Source organism: Vicugna pacos, unplaced genomic scaffold (genome assembly GCF_048564905.1).
Source record: "Vicugna pacos unplaced genomic scaffold, VicPac4 SAC-SAT, whole genome shotgun sequence".
In the NCBI taxonomy this organism is placed as follows: domain Eukaryota; kingdom Metazoa; phylum Chordata; class Mammalia; order Artiodactyla; family Camelidae; genus Vicugna; species Vicugna pacos.
Genome location: NW_027328721.1, coordinates 18,860,981 through 18,880,378, shown reverse-complemented (window position 1 = coordinate 18,880,378; position 19,398 = coordinate 18,860,981). Strand labels below are relative to the sequence as shown.

The window sequence follows — 19,398 nt, the reverse complement described above, 5'->3', positions numbered from 1 at the left end:
TTATTTATTACTTGATCTCACTTTTTTTCTCCAGAGCTTCTTCATAGCATTAGTCATCTCAGAATTTCTTAGACTGTAGATAAATGGGTTCAGCACGGGGCTTATGACTGTATAAAACACATTTAAAAATTTGTCAATAGGGAAGGTCTTAGCAGGTCTTGCATACATGAAAATACAAGGAACAAAGAAGCAGACAACCACAGCAATGTGGGAAACACAGGTCTGGAGGGCTTTCTGCCTCCCTTCCTGACTCAGGTTCTTTAGAGAGTGCAAGATGATTACATAAGAGATGAGTAAGAGCAGAAAAAAATACTGCACATCAGTCCTCCATTGGCCACCACTAAGATGCCAGTGACAAAGGTGTCAGTACAGATGAGTTTCAACAAGGGGAACATATCACACATAAAATGATCAATGACATTGGGGCCACAGAATGGGAGCACATAAATAGTGCCAAGATGAATTACTGAGTGCAGAAAACCTCCAACACAGGACACCACCAGCAACACAACACACACCCTTTGCCTCATGATAACCAAATAATGCAAGGGCTTACAGATGGCCACATAGAAATCATAGGCCATCACCAACAGAAGAACAATCTCTGACCCACCAAAAAAGTGTTCTGTAAAAAGCTGAGTCATGCAAGATTCAAAGGATATGGTGTTTTCCCCAAAGAAGAAGTCTGAAATCAATCTGGGGGAACTAGAAGAAGAATAAATTAGATCTATAAATGATAAGCTAGCAAGAAAAATGTACATCGATGAGTTCAGAGTCTTACTGACAGTAATTGTAACGACAATGAGCAGGTTACCCACCATAGTCAAAATGCTGAAAAGCAAGAACATGACAATAAGGAATTTCTGTTCCTTTGGATTCTGTGTGAGGCCCAAGAGAACAAAGTTAGTTACATTTTTCCTTGGTTCCATTTAGTCTGTACACAAGCTGACTTCACATATTAGAAGCAGTTTACCTACAAAACAATGGGGGACATTTAAATGCATTATAAGGTTAATTGTTTTATCTATTCAATTAAAAGAATGTGTATGGAGTATTTGTTCATGTCCAATGTGCCATTGACATTGTGAATACCAAGTTGAATAAGGCATCGTTCCCCAACATCAGTGATAGGATACATGACAGGGGATCAGACAATTCCAGACCCATGTAATAAGTACCATTAAAAGGATATTCACACAATGCTAAGAGTGTAGGAATATGTCAATCAAACTGAAATCAGAGAAGGCTTCTTATGTAAAGCAATGATTTAGCTGAGTTTTTTTTTTAAGTGAAAGAACAAGAAAAGATGGGAAAGGAATTTCATGAAAAGGTACACGACTTATAAAGTCACAAAAGTATAATACTTGAGACTCACTTAAGGTGATTTACATTATCAGTATGAGTAGATCTAACCATAAATAGGTGTTCTCTATCCTGAATTGTGTCAAACCTCAGTGATAATTCTTCAGGGTCTCTAGGTGGGTATTTCCCTTTTCCTGAGCAATAAATACTGCAGCAGTCCAATTTTGCATCTCCAGGCTTTCTCTCTCCCCTAATTTTCAAGCCTGTATGTGCAACATCTCTAATTTTGGACATCCAACTGAATTGAAATTTAGCATTTGTAAAACTAACTTTTAATTGTCCATAATAAACATAAAGATTTCCTATACCTAAAATTTAATAGATATTCCCTATTCATCTCATTAAATGGCTATCATTTTCTATGTTATGTTTTTACAAAAAAATTCACAGTGTTCTTCACTGTTGCAACTCTCATACAACTTAAACACATCCTATTGTCTCTACTTTTGAAATATATCACAAATTTGATCACTCTCTACCCATTAGTTCCTTTTGGGTTCACTGCAATAATCTCCTGACTCCACTTTTATTCTGGCCTCCAAAAACTGCTTCTCCTGAAGCAGCACAAACTGTCCTTTATAATCTTATTCTGATGACATCACCCTGTTGTTCAAAACTCCTACAGTATATTCCAGTCACACACACTCATGATTTAATGTATCAATTTAGTATTTACAGTAACAAGAAATGTAATACCCATTTCATAACTGAAGAAACTAAGGCTCAGAACATCTGATTAATTTTCCCAAGGCCACCCATTTTTAAGTGATCAATCTAGAATTGGAAACTAAGTTTGATTTATTTCAAAATAATTTAATTTTTTACATAATGAAGAAGGTCACACAATGGTGAGCCTGGTTCCCACTATTTACAGTTAGATATACCTTGTACAGATTTATTCACAATCTGAAGGTTTTAACTCAGTATGTGGCCCTGGAATTCTTTCATTGCTAACAGAGGGGGAAAGGTTGCATTATGACTTGGGGATATATTTTATTTCATTTGGCTGGCTGTCCTTTTTCTTGATAGAGTCTTATGATTACCTGGAAGGTCATTTTTATGTGCACAATAGATTATTTAAAAGGAATTCCATGTTGTGCACAGAGAAGCAAGTTTATAGTGTTAGGAAATTTATCAAAAAGACCAGCAAATCCTATATTTACATAGAAAGATAGCAACTAGTCATTTCCTGGGTAAATGTTTCACAAGTAGCTTCTTTCCCATGAATTTCAAAAAGAAAAATAACATTTGATTGTTTAACCCTTCTCACACCTTCAGTGTAACATGACTAAACTAGTTGACTTGTTATTTTTGAAAGACATTCCTGTGATTTATTTTATGTCATGCTTTAAGCCTAAGAAAGGAACTCCTAAAAAATTTGTGTAGTTCCTAAGTGGATACTGTCTTCTTCCAGATAGAGGTGAAGATCACGAGACTTTTTGTCCCTTCTAAACACATTTCTCATTGAGTCTCAGAATTGGAAAGTGTCCAAAACCGATTCTTGCTTAATTAATTCACTGGGATTTTCAACAAAATTTTAAAAGAACATCTATATGTAAAGCTATTACTAGATCAAATCAAGTAATTAGGGTCAGAAAGACATAACATGGAGGAAAAATATAGCTTTAGAGCCCTTATGAGACTAATGCCAACCCAGAATAAAATTTAAACCTAGTCATTTTCTTCCAGTGAATTTACTTATTCTGTATTTCCTCACCTGTCATAGCAAGATTTTCCTTCTTTTTATTTAGTACTCAATGAAATCAGCTAAAAGTTTGGTTAGATATAAAAATTGTATCATCAATTTAAAAGTAATAATTATTTATCCTACTATAAATTGTTTTTAAAAAATTTAGGGCACCCATTTTATGCCAGCAACTGTGCAATGAGTGAGGACACAATGATTAATAAAACTGGATGGGGGGAATCATATAAAAGGTCTTCCCTGTATGATCTTATATTCTTATATACAAAGTCAAACAATAAAAGGAGATGATTTAATAAAGTAATTATAGTTTTATTCACCCCTTAGAAGATAACAAATAGGGTACTGTGACAGAAATAAGAGGGAGAATTCTACCATGGATAATGTAATCAGGGACAATGTTTCTTAAAATGTGATTAAGCTGAGATCCAAAGGATAGGAAGTGGCTACCACTGAAGCACTGTTACAGACAGTAAAGTTAAGTAAATATTAGTTAAGTAAAATTATATCTCTTCAGAGATGGCATGATTTATACATAGAAAACTCAAAAATTTTTCATAGAAATTTTTAAATTTTGCTACTGAGAGTGTGCACTCTTGTCTTTTCCAGGTGTTAATGGGAAAGCTTTCCACCTTTCAATGCTGAGGATGGTGTGCACTGTGGATCTGCCATATACAGTGTTTGCTATGTTGAGGTGCTTTTCTTCTACACCCAATTTGTTGAGAGGTTTTTCCATGAAATGATGTTGAATTTCTATACTGTTATGAACAACCCAAGGAAAATTAAGAAAATAATTCCACTTACAAATAACATCAAAAGAGTAATATAGTTAGGAATAAACTTAAACAAGGAGATAAAAGTCTTGAACATTGAAAACTGCAAAATGTTGCTGAAAGATGTTATAGAACACACACATATCGGGAGAGACACATATGAGCTGGAATATTTAGTATTATTAAAATGTTAATACTACCTCAAGTAATCTACAGACTCAATGCAATCCCTATCAAAATCCCAAAAATGTTTTTTGCAGAAATAGAAAAATCCATGCTAAAATTCATATGGAATCTCGGGGGGCTCCAAATTGCCAAAACAATATTTGAAAACAAAGAAATTGGAGGTCTCATACTTCATGATTCTAAAACATTCTACAAAGATTTGGTAATCACAGAACCGGTATTGAAATAAAGATGGACTTGCAGACTAATGGAATAAAATAGACAGCCTAGAAATAAACCTTTGTATATGTGTTTCATAATTTTTGAGGGGGATGCCAAAAGCATTTAATGGGGAAAGGACATTATCCTAAGTGGGAAAAGGCAGTCACAAAAAAACAAATATCATATAAATCCACTTATATGAGGCACTTAAAGTAGTCAAATTCTAGACAGAAAGCAGAATAGGGGTTGCCTGGGGCTCAGTGAGTGGGGATTTTTATTTATTGGGTGTGGAGTTTCCACTTGGGAAGGTGGAAAAGTTCTGGAGGTTGGCAGTGGTGATGTTTGTATAACAATGTGAATAAAATTTTGAAATTATAAATTTTGTTACTTACATTTAATCGCAAGTTTTAAAATAAATTTAAGAACAAAAGTGACCTTGTCAACTGGTTTATGATGTGAACATAAACTATGACACGATAGCCCAAAGTATATGCAAAGGTCATTTACATAAGCTACACCAGGGTAATTTGTTTGAGAGGTAAACACATCTTTCCAATAGCAAAATTACTACATTAAAATCTCTAGAACTGTATCCTGAGAATCTGCATTTTACAAGAACCTAATTCTGACAGTAAATTAAACAACCAATTGAGCAATACATAAATTTAAATAAAAATTTTATAATCGTAGGTAATTCCCTACCTGGACCCTCCTCAAAGCCTAGATGTCAACATCAACATACTTTTGATAAGCAGTGTTCAGCTGGCCCCAAACCATAAAACTGTCTTCTTTTCTCTTCTCGATTGAAAAGATAGTCATTTTATATTGGTTTGATTACTCCCCAAAGTCACTATTTCACTCCAGGACTTCTGGATAGCATTTTTCACCTCTAAATTTTGTATGTAGGTTTAAGCTTAGCAAAGGAATTATCATGACATAAATGTAGCCACAGCTTTACCAGTGAAGAAGGTGGTAGTTGGGTGCAAATATACAAATAATCAGGGCACAAAGACTAAGATGACCACAGTGATGTGAGAGACACATGTGAAGAGGGCTTTGCACCTCCCTCCAAGCTACAGGTCCTTAGGGAGCACAAGATTATCACACAGAAGACCATCATGAGGAAAAAACTGGGGAGATGAACTCACTATTGTCAGCAACATAGAATCCTAGTGTATGTGTCCACACAGACAGTTTCAATAAAGGGTTAAAGTCTCACATGAAGGTTCTATGACATTGGAGCCACAGACTTACAAAATGACTTGTCACAAAAAAATTTAAGAACGACATGAAAAGAAATGGATGCATTAGTTTTAGTATATATATATATAAGGGAGTATTGTGCAGTATGAGAAAAACTAAGAGTTAGATCTAAATGGACTGATATGTAAATACCTTTTAGACATTGCATACAAAAAAAAGTTTACATACACAGAAAAATCACACACATATACTTAGATGCAGTTTTATTTATATAGATTATTACCTGATTAATTTTAAGAAACAGATTAAGTGATTCCCTCTGGTAAAGAGGACTGGAGAATTTATGCTGAGACATAAATAAGAAATCCATTCTACACTTTATCCCATTTTGTATGTTTTTTATTTTGCTCTTTGTTATTATCTAATACACGTTAATTTCTTAAAATTAGAATTATACTAAAATTTTTGTGTATAATGCAAATAAAATCTTATTTAAAAAGCCTACATATCATTAAATACTTCAAATATTATTTTAAAAGAATTAAATGACAAGAATCTGTCTCAGAAAAAAGTAAAACAAAATGCATAAATTAATTAAAAACCAGTGTAATTATATAAAAATTTTCTTACTAATTAGTTATATATTGTTGACTCCTCACAATATAGGCATTACATCTTTCTAGGTGAAGTGATAAAAATGACATTATAGACCTTATATTCTACCAGGGAAGGAAACTTACTAACAGCATAATTGTGTAGTTGTATTTTTTAATTATATAGTTGTATTCTTTAGTTATAATTATCATAAATTCTTTGAAGAAAAGGAAGTCAGCATCAGATTTTAGACTCCTGAATTCCAAGACTGTGGCCCCTGATGTCGTACAACTCTCTTCATGGTGGATGATGCACTTATTTACTATGGGATACAATGAATGTTTCCTCTCCAGAGCTTCTTCATGGCATTAGTCATCTCTGAATTTCTGAGTGTAGATTAGAGGGTTCAGCATTGGGGTGATGACTGTATAAAACACACCCAATGATTTGTCAATAGGGAAGGTCTTAGGAGGTCTTGGATACATGAACATACAAAGGACAAAGAAGCAGATAACCACAGTGATGTGGGAAATACAGGTCTGGAGGGCTTTCCACCTTCCTTCCTGACTCAGGTTCTTTAGAGAGTGCAAGATGACTCCATACGAGATAAGTAAGAGCAGAAACACAATAGTGCAGATCAGTCCTCCATTCACTGCCACTAAAAGGCCAGTGATAGAGGTGTCAGTACAAATGAGTTTCAGTAAAGGGTACATATCACACATAAAGTAATCAATAACATTAGGACCACAGAATGGGAGCACGTAAATAGTGCCAAGTTGAATTACTGAGTGCATGAAACCTCCAACCCAGGACACCAGCAGCAGCACAACACACACTCTTTGCCTCATGGTAACCAAATAATGCAAGGGCTTACAGATGGCCATGTAGCAGTCATAGGCCATCACCAACAGAAGGAAGACCTCTGACCCACCAAAAAAGTGCTCAGAAAAGAGCTGTATGATACAAGATTGGAAGGACATGGTATTTCCCCCAAGGAACAAGCTCTAAATCAGTTTGGGAGAAGTAGATGAGGAATAAATGACATCCATTAATGATAAGCTAGCAAGAAAAAATTCATTGGTGAATTCAGAGTCTTACTGACAGTTACAGTCACCACAATGAGCAAGTTGCCTCCCATGGTCAAAATGTAGAAGAGCAAGAACATAATAAAAATAACTTTCTGTTCCTTTGGATTCTGTGTGAGGCCCAGAAGGACAAAGTGAGTCACATTGTTCCTTGGTTCCATCTATTCCTTATAGGTGTTGACTTCAGATATTAGGAACGGTTTACCTATAAATCAAATAAAAGAAAATAACCTTTACATGTATTGTAAGCTTTACCTTTTTTATTCATTCAATCAAAAATGCACATGGAGAATCCATCTGAGTCAAGCCTGATATAGACAGGATCACCAAGTTGAACAAAATATGGTTCACTATTCTCAGTGATTTGATATATAATGAGGTGTCAGAGTACAGAGACTAATTTTATTTAAAGTGTACCTATAAATATACTCGTGTGGTAAGGGTTCACAGTTTCAGATCATCTAAATCAACTCTGGATCTGTAAATTCCTCCCAAGGAAAGAAATGCTTTAGCTGAGTTTGAAAGGAGGAGAGAACAAGAGTGGAGGGAAAGGGAATTCTATGAAAAGATGCACATGCATAAAGTCACACAAGTGTGATATTTAGGTGAAGAATCACTTAAGGTAATTTATATATTCAAAGTGGAGAGAACCATTTATGAATGGATCTGTGTATACAACTACCTAATTGACACTTTCAAACAGATATCAATTTAATATTTATTAAAATAAATTTAAAATTTTCCACATAAACCTATTGCTCCCTGGGTGTTCTCCAATTCATTACATGGTACAAAACAGTTTAATGAAAGGAAATGTAAATACTGTGAAATACCTATCATTTTTATGCAAAACTATATATCAGATGCTATATCCATGCTTACATAGATGTTTTTATATATACATATATACATACATATGTATGTACAACTATAAACATACATATATTAATAAAATCACATTTAATGTGTAACATTTAATCTTTGCTGTAACAAATATTGTTATGCTCATTTTTTAGTTGAAGAAATAAGCTCAGAATATTAAACTCAAAGTCATACATTTTTCAGTGAGAGAAATGGAATTATACTATGGTTGACTTCAAAATTCCTGTGATCCTAGAAAAAATTTTTCAACTTTTCAATTCTTATAAGTTCAAGTTTGTAATTTCCTACATAATACAATAATTTACACAATTCAAAAGCCCGGCTTCCACTATCAACTGTTACAAGGTTACCTTTTGGAGTCTTGTTCACGATCAGCAAGGAGCCTTTTTAACTATGTCATAAGGACCTGGAAATATCTCTTCAATCCAAGGACAAAAAACTACATTATTCCTTAAAGACATATTTGATTTCACATGACTATGTCTGTCTATTTTCTTTGCAGAGTCTTCTAAATATTATAAAAAATTATTATTACTTGCATTGTAGATCTGTTTAAAAGGAATTCCATGATGCAAACAGAAAAACAAAAATTTTTCATATTGAGTAATTTATCAAAAAGGCAAACAAATCTATGTCACATAAGAAGTTAGTAAATATTTTAAAAGGGAAATAGGTCTCAAGTAACTAACCTATAGTAACTAAAATAAGGAAAATTTATGGTGCAGTATTTGTGGCCATCTCATTCTATTGTTTTATTGCAACTACTGTATAAGTTAAAACAGTTCTAAAAAGGATAGCAACTTCTCCCCAATAGAGGCAAAGATCATAGGACATCCTACACCTTCTAACCAGATATATCAACTCATGCAGTTGGAGTGTATCCAAGACTGATTTGTCTAAGACTTAATTATATTCACTGCGATTTTCCATCAGATCTTAAAAGAACATCTCTATGTAAATATACTGTTAAACCAATTGCATAATTGGGGTCAGGAAGATGTGACAAGGAGAAAAACATAGCCTCAGGACCATTAAGGAACTTTAGCCAGTAGAGAATAAAATATTAACCTTGTCATTTTGTTCCAAGAAAAATGAATTTATCACTTATTTCCTCACTTAACCATGGGAAGATTCTTTCTTTTGATCCAATGCATAATGTTTTCTGCCTGTAAGTGTGGGGCTCAAGATGTTAAATTTTCATCTCCAGTTTAGATTCAAAGCATTATTTATCCAAATTATTATTTGTTAAAAATTTTACTGAGGGCCTACTTGTTTATCAGGCTCTATGCTGTAAGCTAGAGAATATAGCAGTTATTAAACAGAAAAAAAATCAGGAAAAAGGTGCTGCCTGCATTGACCCTATAATACAGTCAGACATTTAAAAAGTAAACAACTTAATAAGATAATTATAATCTGTGATCTTGCTAATAAAACAAAAAACAGGGCATAATGACAGAAAATAAGAGGAAGCATCTACAGCAGATAATAAGATAGTCAGAAAAGGTCTTTAGAAAATGTAACATTATACCTGAGATCCAAAAGATGAAAAGCTGTAGAATAGATAAATAAGATTATACTGTATAGCACAGGGAAATATATACAAGATCTTATGGTAGTTCACAGAGGAAAAAATGTGACAATGAATATATATATGTACATCTATAACTGAAAAATTGTGCTCTACATTGGAATTTGACACATTGTACAATGATTATAACTCAGTAAAAAATGTTAAAAAAAAAGACAAAAAGCAGCTACCAGGTGAAGCTCTGTTACTTGTGTTAAACTCCAACATTGGAAAGAGCTCAGCAAGTTCAAGACACTGAAAAGTCATTGTGCCTGAAGAGAAATAAGAAAGGGAGTGGATAGAACAAACTGAGGTCAAAGAGGTGGACAAGATACGATCTCTGCAGAGCACTACAGGTCTTGGTAAAGAATCTGGATTTCACTTAGTGCTCCTTTAAGGTTAGAGTAAGCAAAGTAAGACAAGCAATTTTTTTAGTTAAGGAAAATATCCATCTCATAAATAGACCTTTTGCCAAAGTTTACATTGTACGTGGCAAAACTAAGATTTGAACTCAGAATTATCTTTTTGAACACTAAGCTCTTTACCATCATAGTGTACTAAATTTTATCACCTATTCCTCAGCAATGTATGTATGATACATAAAATCCCAATCAACAAAGCAAAACTGGAAAAAGAGATTTTTAATCCAAATATACGTTTAAGATTATAATAACAATAAGTTTTCCACAAATAATACAGGAAAAACATGGTAGACTTTATATTTCAGAGGAAGAAATAGAAAATTAGAGAACCAGACAAGATATGCCAGAGTATTAGAAAGGATCAAAAGAGAAATTGGAAAATAAATACTCTAAAATTCCTATTTTCCCAAAATGCTTTATTTTGCTTTGCAATTTCATAGGTAGTGAACAATTGCATTTTAACAAGAAACAAAACTGGTTCTGATAGTACTTTAACATTTGACTACCAAATTGGCAATAAAAACATCTAAATAGGCTATTTTTATAAGGATGATTTCCTGTTAAGGTCTCCTCAGATTGCCTAATGCCAACATCCACATACCTTTGACAAATAGTGTGCCCTTGGCCCTGAAAATTAGGAATTATCTTCTTTAACTTGTAACCATTTGAGGGATAAAGTTATTTTACATTGTTTTCATTATTTCCCTGATGAAGTCATCTTTTGACTCAGAACTTCTCCATAGCATTTTTAACCTCTGCAGATCTTAGGGTATAATAGAGTTTAACACAAAATTTAGCACAGTATAAAATATAGCCATGGCTTAATTAATTGAAAAAGTGATAATTTGAGGCAGATACATACATGTGCAAGGTACAAAGAATAAAATGACCAGAGCGATGTGAGAGGCTTAGGTGGAGTGTACTTTGCACCTACCATCCAAGCTATGAGATTTCAAAGTGTATAGGGTCATGATATAGGAGACCATCAAAAGGAGTAAGTTTAACAGAAAGATGACCCCTTTGTTGGTAGCAACAAAGAGACAAAAATATCACTGTCCATGTTGATAAGTTTCAACAGAGTTCATGTCACACACAAAGTGATCTATGTCACTGGGGCCAAAAAAGGGTGCCAGACTGTGAAGAGGATTTAAACTGCTGGATGGATAAGTCTCCAGCCCAGGTGACTCCCAGAGATGACCACATCTCTATCAGCTTTTGGTGGTCAGGTAGTACAGATGGACACATAGTAGTCATAGGTCATACCCATCAGCAGAATGATGTCTTTATTCCATTGTGTGTTCTTGCCTCCTTTGTCAAAGTTTAGTTGACCAAAAATTTGTGGGTTCATTTCTGGGCTCTCTATTCTGTTCCATTAGGCCATATATCTGTTTTTGTACCAGTACCATACTGTTTTGATTACTGTAGCTCTATAGTATTGTATGAAGTCTGGGAGAGTTATTCCTCCAGCCTCTTTCAGCAGCACCAAAAGATGTTCAGCAAAGTTTTAAGTCATGCACTTACTAAAACATGGTTTTCCTTACAGTAAGAGTGTCAGGACCTTGACGGGGTCAGGGAAGAAGAACAGCCACTATCTATGACGAATAAGTAACACATAAACAACATGTAAAGCATTACCAAAGAGTGTACAAAGGACTAAATGAAAACACCTAACTCTCTTCATGGAGAGGAATTCTCAAATCTCTAAAGATATAAACCCTTCCTAAATTAGTCATCCTAAATAAAAATGCATTGAAAAATAACAGAAATTTTTGTGACTAGCCTAGCTTAATATAAATTTAATTTGATGTCCTAAATTTGCAAGAACAGACATAATGCTGGAAAAGAAGAGTAATGAGGGAGTGTTAGACTTATTATTCTAAATGTATTCTAGATGAATTGCAACTATATCATAAATTAAATGGTACATGACTGAAAAGACCAATGGAACTGAGTCCTAAACTGCATTCAAATATTTATGGAAATTTAGAATACAGTAATATGAGGATTTCAAATTAGTGGTGAAAGATAATTAAGCAACTACAAAAAAAGGTCATTTAGAAAACAATAAAACACAATCTTCTTTAACTATATATGAAAATGAATTATAATTTCTTTAATGAACCTTCTTGTCATATACCAAAAAATATTCACTGGTTGTTGAGAATGGGGACAAGCTGATAGTCTCAGACTATGGGCAGAATTGTAGGTACAACTTCATGAATGGCATTTTGGCAATAACTATGAATATCAACATTTAAATACATATTCCCTGTTGACCCAAAAGTTCTACTTATAGCAACTGACATTTCTAGGAAAACATACTTGAGAAGATATATACTTATTGCAGAATTATGTATCATAGAAAAAGATTGAAATGACATGAAAAGTACTGGGTGCATTAATTCAGGAATATTATAAGGGAACATCACATATTATACAAATAACTGAGCATGAGTTAGATCTATATAGAGTGGTATGAAAAGATGCTCAAGATGTTGAATAGTAAAATGTAAGTGTTTACATGCAGGCATATATCCACATACACATATGTAAATATGCTTATATGTGCAAAGATTGATACTTGAAACATCTTAAGAAAGAGGCTTTGCACTAACTCTAGGTAAGAACACTGGGAAACACTAAAAAGGATGAAAAAGAAGTTTGGTTTGGTTTGGTTTTGCAGGATGTTTTACTAAGCTTTCTAGGCAAAAATCATCCCAATTTTATATGAATACTTTCTCAACTCTTTTTGTAACTTGCCTTTTTACTTTCTTTCAGGTGTTTTTGTTGAACAAAAGTTCTTACTATGGTCAAATTTATCATTCTTTCCTTCTTAGTTTGTTTAGAAATATTTTAAAAGGAGATTTATTTTTCACTTGCACCATTTCATATGGTTCCTATTTTTATAATCATTATTATTGTATTTTCTTTTTCATTTATTTTTTAAACATTTTTATTGAGTTATAGTCATTTTACAATGTTGTGTCAAATTCCAGTGTAGAGCACAATTTTACAGTTATATGTGAACATACATATATTCATTGACACATATTTTTCACTGTGAGCTACCACAAGATCTTGTATATATTTCCCTGTGCTATACAGCATAGTCTTGTTTATCTATTCTACATATGCCTATCAATATATACAAATTTTGGACTCATAGTCTATCCCTTTTTACCCCCCTCCTAGGCAACTACAAGTTTGTATTCTATACCTATGTGTCTTTATGTTTTGCATTTATGTTCTTCTTCTTTTTTTTTTTAAGATTCCACATATGAGCAATATTATATGGTATTTTTTTTCTTTTTCTGGCTTACTTCATTTAGAATGACATATTCCATGAATAACCATGTTGCTGCAAATGGCATAATGTTGTTGGGTTTTATGGCTGAATAGTATTCCATTGAATAAACATACCACAACTTCTTAATCCAGTCATCTGTTGATTGACATTAAGGCTGTTTCCATGTCTTGGCTATTGTAAATAGTGCTGCTATGAACATTGGGGTGCAGGTGTCATCCTGAAGTAGGGTTCCTTCTGGATATATGCCCAGGGTCAGTATTACTGGGTCATATGGTAAGTCTATTCCTAGCCTTTTGAGGAATCTCCATACTGTTTTCCACAGTGGCTGCACCAAACTGCATTCCCACCAGCAGTGTAGGAGTGTTCCCCTTTCTCCACAGCATCCCCAGAATTTGTCATTTGTGGACTTTTGAATGATGGCCATTCTGACTGGTGTGAGGTGATGCCTTCTTCTAATTTTGATTTACATTTCTCTGATAATTAGTGATATTGAGCATTTTTTCGTGTGAGTATTGATCATTTGTATTTCTTCTTTGGAAAGTTTCTTGTTTAGGTCTTCTGCCCATTTTTGGATTGGGTTGTTTACTTTTTTTTTATTAAGTCATATGGACTGCTTATATATTCTGGAGATCAAGCCTTTGTCGGTTTCATTTGCAAAAATTTTCTCCCATTCTATAGGTTGTCATTTTGTTTTACTTATGGTTTCCTTTGCTGTGCAGAAGCTTGTAAGTTTCATTAGGTCACATTTGTTTATTCTTGCTTTTATTTCTATTGCTAGAGTAGACTGTTCTAGGAGAACATTTTTGAAATGTATGTCAGATAATGTTTTGCCTATATTTTCTTTTAGGAGGTTTATTGTATCTTGTCTTATGTTTAAGTCTTTGATCCATTTTGAGTTTATTTTTGTGTATGGTGTAAGGGAGTGTTCTGGCTTCATTGATTTACATGCTGCTGTCCAGTTTCCCCAAAACCATTTGCTGAGGAGACTGTCTTTATTCCATTGTGTGTTCTTGCCTCCTTTGTCGAAGTTTAGTTGACCAAAAATTTGTGGGTTCATTTCTGGGCTCTCTATTCTGTTCCATTAGGCCTTATATCTGTTTTTGTACCAGTACCATACTGTTTTGATTACTGTAGCTCTATAGTATTGTATGAAGTCTGGGAGAGTTATTACTCCAGCCTCTTTCTTTTTCCTCAGTAATATTTTGGCAATTCTAGGTTTTTTATGTTTCCACATAAATTTCATTATGGTTTGTTCTAGTTCTGTGAAATATGTCCTGGGTAATTTGGTAGGGATTGCATTAAATCTGTAGATTGTCTTGGGCAGTATGACCATTTTGACAATATTGATTCTTCCAATCTAGGAGTGTGATATGTCTCCATTTTTTTAAGTCTTCTTTAATTTCTTTAATCAGTGTTTTATAGTTTTCCATGTATAAGTCTTTCACCTCCTTGGTTAGATTTATTTCTAGGTGTTTTATTAATTTGGGTGCTATTTTGAAAGGGATTGTTTCTTTACTTTCTTTTTCTGTTGATTCACTGTTAGTGTAAAAAAATGCAACTGATGTTTGAACTTTATTCTTGTAATCTGCTACATTGCTGAATTCTTCAATCAGCTCTAGTAGTTTTTGTGTGGAGCTTTTAGGGTTTTCTAGATTTAGTAACATGTCATTGGCATATGGTGACACTTTCATCTCTAGTTTTCAAATTTGGATCCCATTTATTTCTCTCTCTTGCCTGATTGCTGTGGCTAGGACTTCCAAGACTATGTTGAATAGCAGTGGTGATAGTGGGCATCCTTGTCTTGTTCCAGATTTTAGTGGGAAGCTTTTGAGTTTTTCACTGTTGAGTACTCTGCTGGCTGTAGGTTTGTCATATATAGCTTTTATGATGTTGAGATATGTTCCCTCTATACCCACTTTGGTGAGAGTTTTTAATCATAAGTGGGTGTTGACTTTTATCAAATGCTTTTTCTACATCTATTGAGATGATCATGTGATTTTGTCCTTTCTCTTGTTGATGTGATGTATTACATTGATTGATTTGCATATGTTGAACCACCCTTATGTCCCTGGGATGAACCCCACTTGGTCATGATGTATAATCTTTTTTATGTGTTGTAGGATTCTATTTGCTAATATTTTGGTGAGGATTTTGGCATCTATGTTCATCAGTGATATTGACCTATAATTCTCTTTTTTGGTAGTGTCTTTGCCTGGTTTTGGTATCAGGGCGATGGTGGCTTCATAGAATGAGTTTGGGAGTATTCCATCCTTTTCAATCTTCTGGAAGAGTTTGAGAAGGACTGGTATGAGTTCTTCTTTGTATGTTTTGTAGAATTCCCCAGTAAAGCTGTCTGGTCCTGGACTTTTATTTGTAGCGAGGCTTTTTATTGCTAATTCAACTTTATTTCTAGTGATTGGTTTGTTCAAGTGGTCAGTTTCTTCTTGAATCAGTCTTGGTGGGCTGTATGTTTCCAGAAATTTGTCCATGTCCTCTAGGTTATCCATTTTGGTCCGATATAGTTTTTCATAATATTCTCATATGATATTCTATATTTCTATGTTACTTGTAATTTTTTTCATTTTCCTTTCTTATTTTGCTTATTTGTGCTCCCTATTTTTTCTTCTTTGTGAGTTTGTCCAGAGGTTTGTCAATTTTATTTACTGTTTCAAAAAAAAGCTTTTGGTTTGATTGATATTTTCTATTGTTTTTTAATCTCTGTTTTATTTATTCCCTCCCTGATCTTTATTATTTCCTTCCTTCTTCTGACTTTTGGGGGTTTTTTTGCTCTTCTTTTTCTAGTTCTTTAAGCTGTTGGGTTAGATTGTTTATTTGAGATCATTCTTCTTTTTTGAGGAAAGCCTATATCACTATAAACTTCCCTCTTGGCACTGCCTTTGCTGTGGCCCATTAATTTTGTGTGGTTGTGTTTTCATTTTCATTTTCTCAAGTTATTTTGTTAATTTCAATTTTGATTTCCTCATTGAACCATTGGCTTTTTAATAGCATGTTGTTTAATCTCCATGCTTTCCTTTTTTTGTCCTTTGTTTCTCTGTAGTTGATTTCTACTTTCATGGCATTGTGATCAGTAAAGACGCTTGAGATAATTTCTAGCTTCTTAAAATTGTTGAGGCTTCTTTTGTGCCCAAGTACATGATCAATCCTAGAAAATGTTCCATGTGTACTTGAAAAGAATGTGTATCCTATTTTTGGGAGCTGTGATGCTCTGAAAATATCCACCAACTCTAATTTTTCTATTGTATCATTTAATTTCTCTGTTGCCTTATTTAGTTTCTATCTGGAAGACCTATCTGGTGATGTCAATGTGGTCTTAAAATCTCCAACAATGATTGTATTCCCATCAATTTCCCCTTTTATCTGTGTTAGTAATTTTTTTTATGAACTTAGGTGCTCCTATACTGGGTGCATATATATTAATGAGTATAATATCCTCATCTGTATTACTTCTTTAATCATTATAAAATGTCCTTCTCTCTTTCTTTATGTCCTTTCTTATAAGTCCATTTTGTCTGAAATCAGTACTGCAACACCTGCTTTTTTTGCTTTTCCATTTACATGGAATATCCTTTTCCATCCTTTCACTCTCAATCTATATGTGTCCTTCTCCCTAAAGTGGGTCTCTTGTATGCAGCATATTGAAGGTTCTTGCTTTATTATCCAGTCTACCACTCTATGTCTTTTGACTGGCACTTTTAGTCCATTAACATTTACAGTAATTAATGATAGATGTGTGTTTATTGCCATTTTGAACTTATTTTTACAGTTGACTTGGTATTTCCTCTCTGTTCCTTTCTTCTTCCTTTTGTGGTTTGGTAATTTTTCTTTGTATTATCTTGGACTTTATTTAGTTTTTGTGACTCATATGTAAGTTTTTGGCTTGTGGTTTCCCTTTTGTGCATCTATTAACCCATCACTATAACTGTTTTTATTAAGCAGATAGTAATATAATCTCAAACTCATCCTACCGACAACAAAAAACTTAAAAAAGCAAAATAATTACTCTATATTTTCTTGCTTCCCTCTCCACTCTTAATGATTTAGATGTCTTCTTCTACAATTTTGTGTTTATTCTATTTGGAATTCATGATAGTTATCACCTTTCCAGTTATGGATTTCTCATTTCTGTAGCATCCTGCTTCTTTTCTATTTAGAGTAGACTTGTCAATATTTCCTTTTAGCATGGGTTTAGTGTTGCTGAACTCTTGTTGCTGTTTCTTGTCTGTAAAGTTCTTTACCTCTACTTCTATCCTAAAGAATAGCCTTGCTGGATAAAGTATCCTAGGCTGTCTCTTTTTTTCATTCAGGGCTGTGACTATATCTTGCCACTCCCTTCTGGCCTGTAGTGTTTGTGTAGAGAAATCAGCTGAGAGCCTTATGGGGGTTCTTTTGTAACTCACTCTTTGCTTTTCTCCTGCTACCTTTAGGATCATTTCTTTATCCTTGACTCTGGCCATCTTGATTATGATATGTCTTGGTGTGAGTCTATTTGAGTTCTTCCTGTTTGGGACCCTCTCAGCTTCCTGTACTTGGATATCTGATTCCTTCTTTAAGTTTGGGAAGTTTTCCATCATGATTTCTTCAAATACCTTTTCAATCCCCTTTGTTCTTTTTTCCCCTTTTGGAACCCCTATTATGAGTAGATTTGCATGCTTTATATTATCCCATAGGTCCCTTATATTATTTTCATTATTTTTAATTTGTTTTTCTCTCAGCTGTTCTGATTGATTGCTTTCTGCCATCCTGTCTTCTAGGTCACTTATTTGTTCCTTTGCATTATCTAGCTTGTTTTGTACAGCCTTTAGATCAGAGTTCATCTCTGCAAATGAGTTTACCAATTCTACTTGACTCTTCTTTATAGCTTCAATTTCATTTTTGACATATTTTATATCTCTAAACACTATCTCTCCTTCAATACTTTGATCATTCCTTTTTTGAAATCTTCATCTAGTAGGCTATCAATGTCTATTTCATTGATTGTTCTTTCAGGGGATTTCTCTTGTTCTTTTAATTGGGAGTGGTTCCTCTGCTTCTTCATATTGCTCATATCTCTCTGGCACTGTGGCTTATAGAGTATCAGTTATGTATTGTGGTCCTTAAGGAGTTTATTTATTTATTTATCTAAAGCCTATGCAGGAATAAAACTTTTAAAAAGAGAGAGATTTTTAAAAGAAGGGAGGAAAAAAGTTTAAAAACAGTATATAATCAATAATAGAAGAGCAACTTGAAGCAGAATAGCAATTGAGTTGATATGTTTTTTAAAACATTAAAAAAGGAGAAAAAAATAAAAAAACAATAATTGAAACCTGTTTATAATCTATAACAGGAGATCAAAACCAAGAGAAATAAAAATGAAATGAGGTGGCTTTTAAAAATAATAATAATAAAAAATTTGAAAAGAAAAATTTAAAGGAATTAAAAATGTAGTTATATAGAATTGTTTAAAATTTAAAGATTAAAAAGGCAATAAAAAGTAGAACAGATGAAATAAAAGGTTAAAAAAATGTGTTCTCCTGGAGACCATGTGCTCTTGATGATTTTATTGATAGGTCTTTCTGTCTTCACCCTGTTTCTCAGACTCAGCTTGCTGTTTCCAGAGGCCCTCCATTGGCACTCTCATCTGTGCTGCTTCCAGTGCCTGACGGCAAAGATCACACCCCCTCCCAACACTGGGTCAGGTGCTGCGCTCCTACATGGTGGGCTGGCAGGTCACTCCCCCTCCTGGTGCTGCAGTCAGATGCTGTGCTCGGGCGAGATAGGCAAGCAGAACATGCTCCCTCCCAGCACCATGGTGAGGTGCTGTGTCCCTGCTTGGAAGGCAGGTGGCCGCCTGCCCTCTCCAGGTGCTGGTTGCTCCCATGCTGTATGCAGCTGCCTGCTCCATCTGGGGTCAGTGCTCTGTAGGTGGGCTCAGGGAAGACCATGAACAGCCCCTCCCCTGCTCTTTGCCAAAACCCTGCTCCTTGTTTGTCGTGGTGGTGCAAGTTCTCTGAGGTACCAGGGCAGGAAGATCCTATCTTCCCCAGGCTGTAGACAGATCTCAGTCCTGCCTAGGAGGTTGCAGAGCCTCCAGGTGCAGATTCAGGTCTATGT

General features: G+C 34.2%; 2 pseudogenes; both read right to left on the bottom strand.

Moving 5' to 3' along the window:
- Positions 1 to 929, bottom strand: LOC140692193 (olfactory receptor 4A47-like; annotated as a pseudogene).
- A 5,417-nt stretch (positions 930 to 6,346) lies between these two features.
- Positions 6,347 to 7,270, bottom strand: LOC140692177 (olfactory receptor 4A47-like; annotated as a pseudogene).
- Positions 7,271 to 19,398: the final 12,128 nt, after the last annotated feature.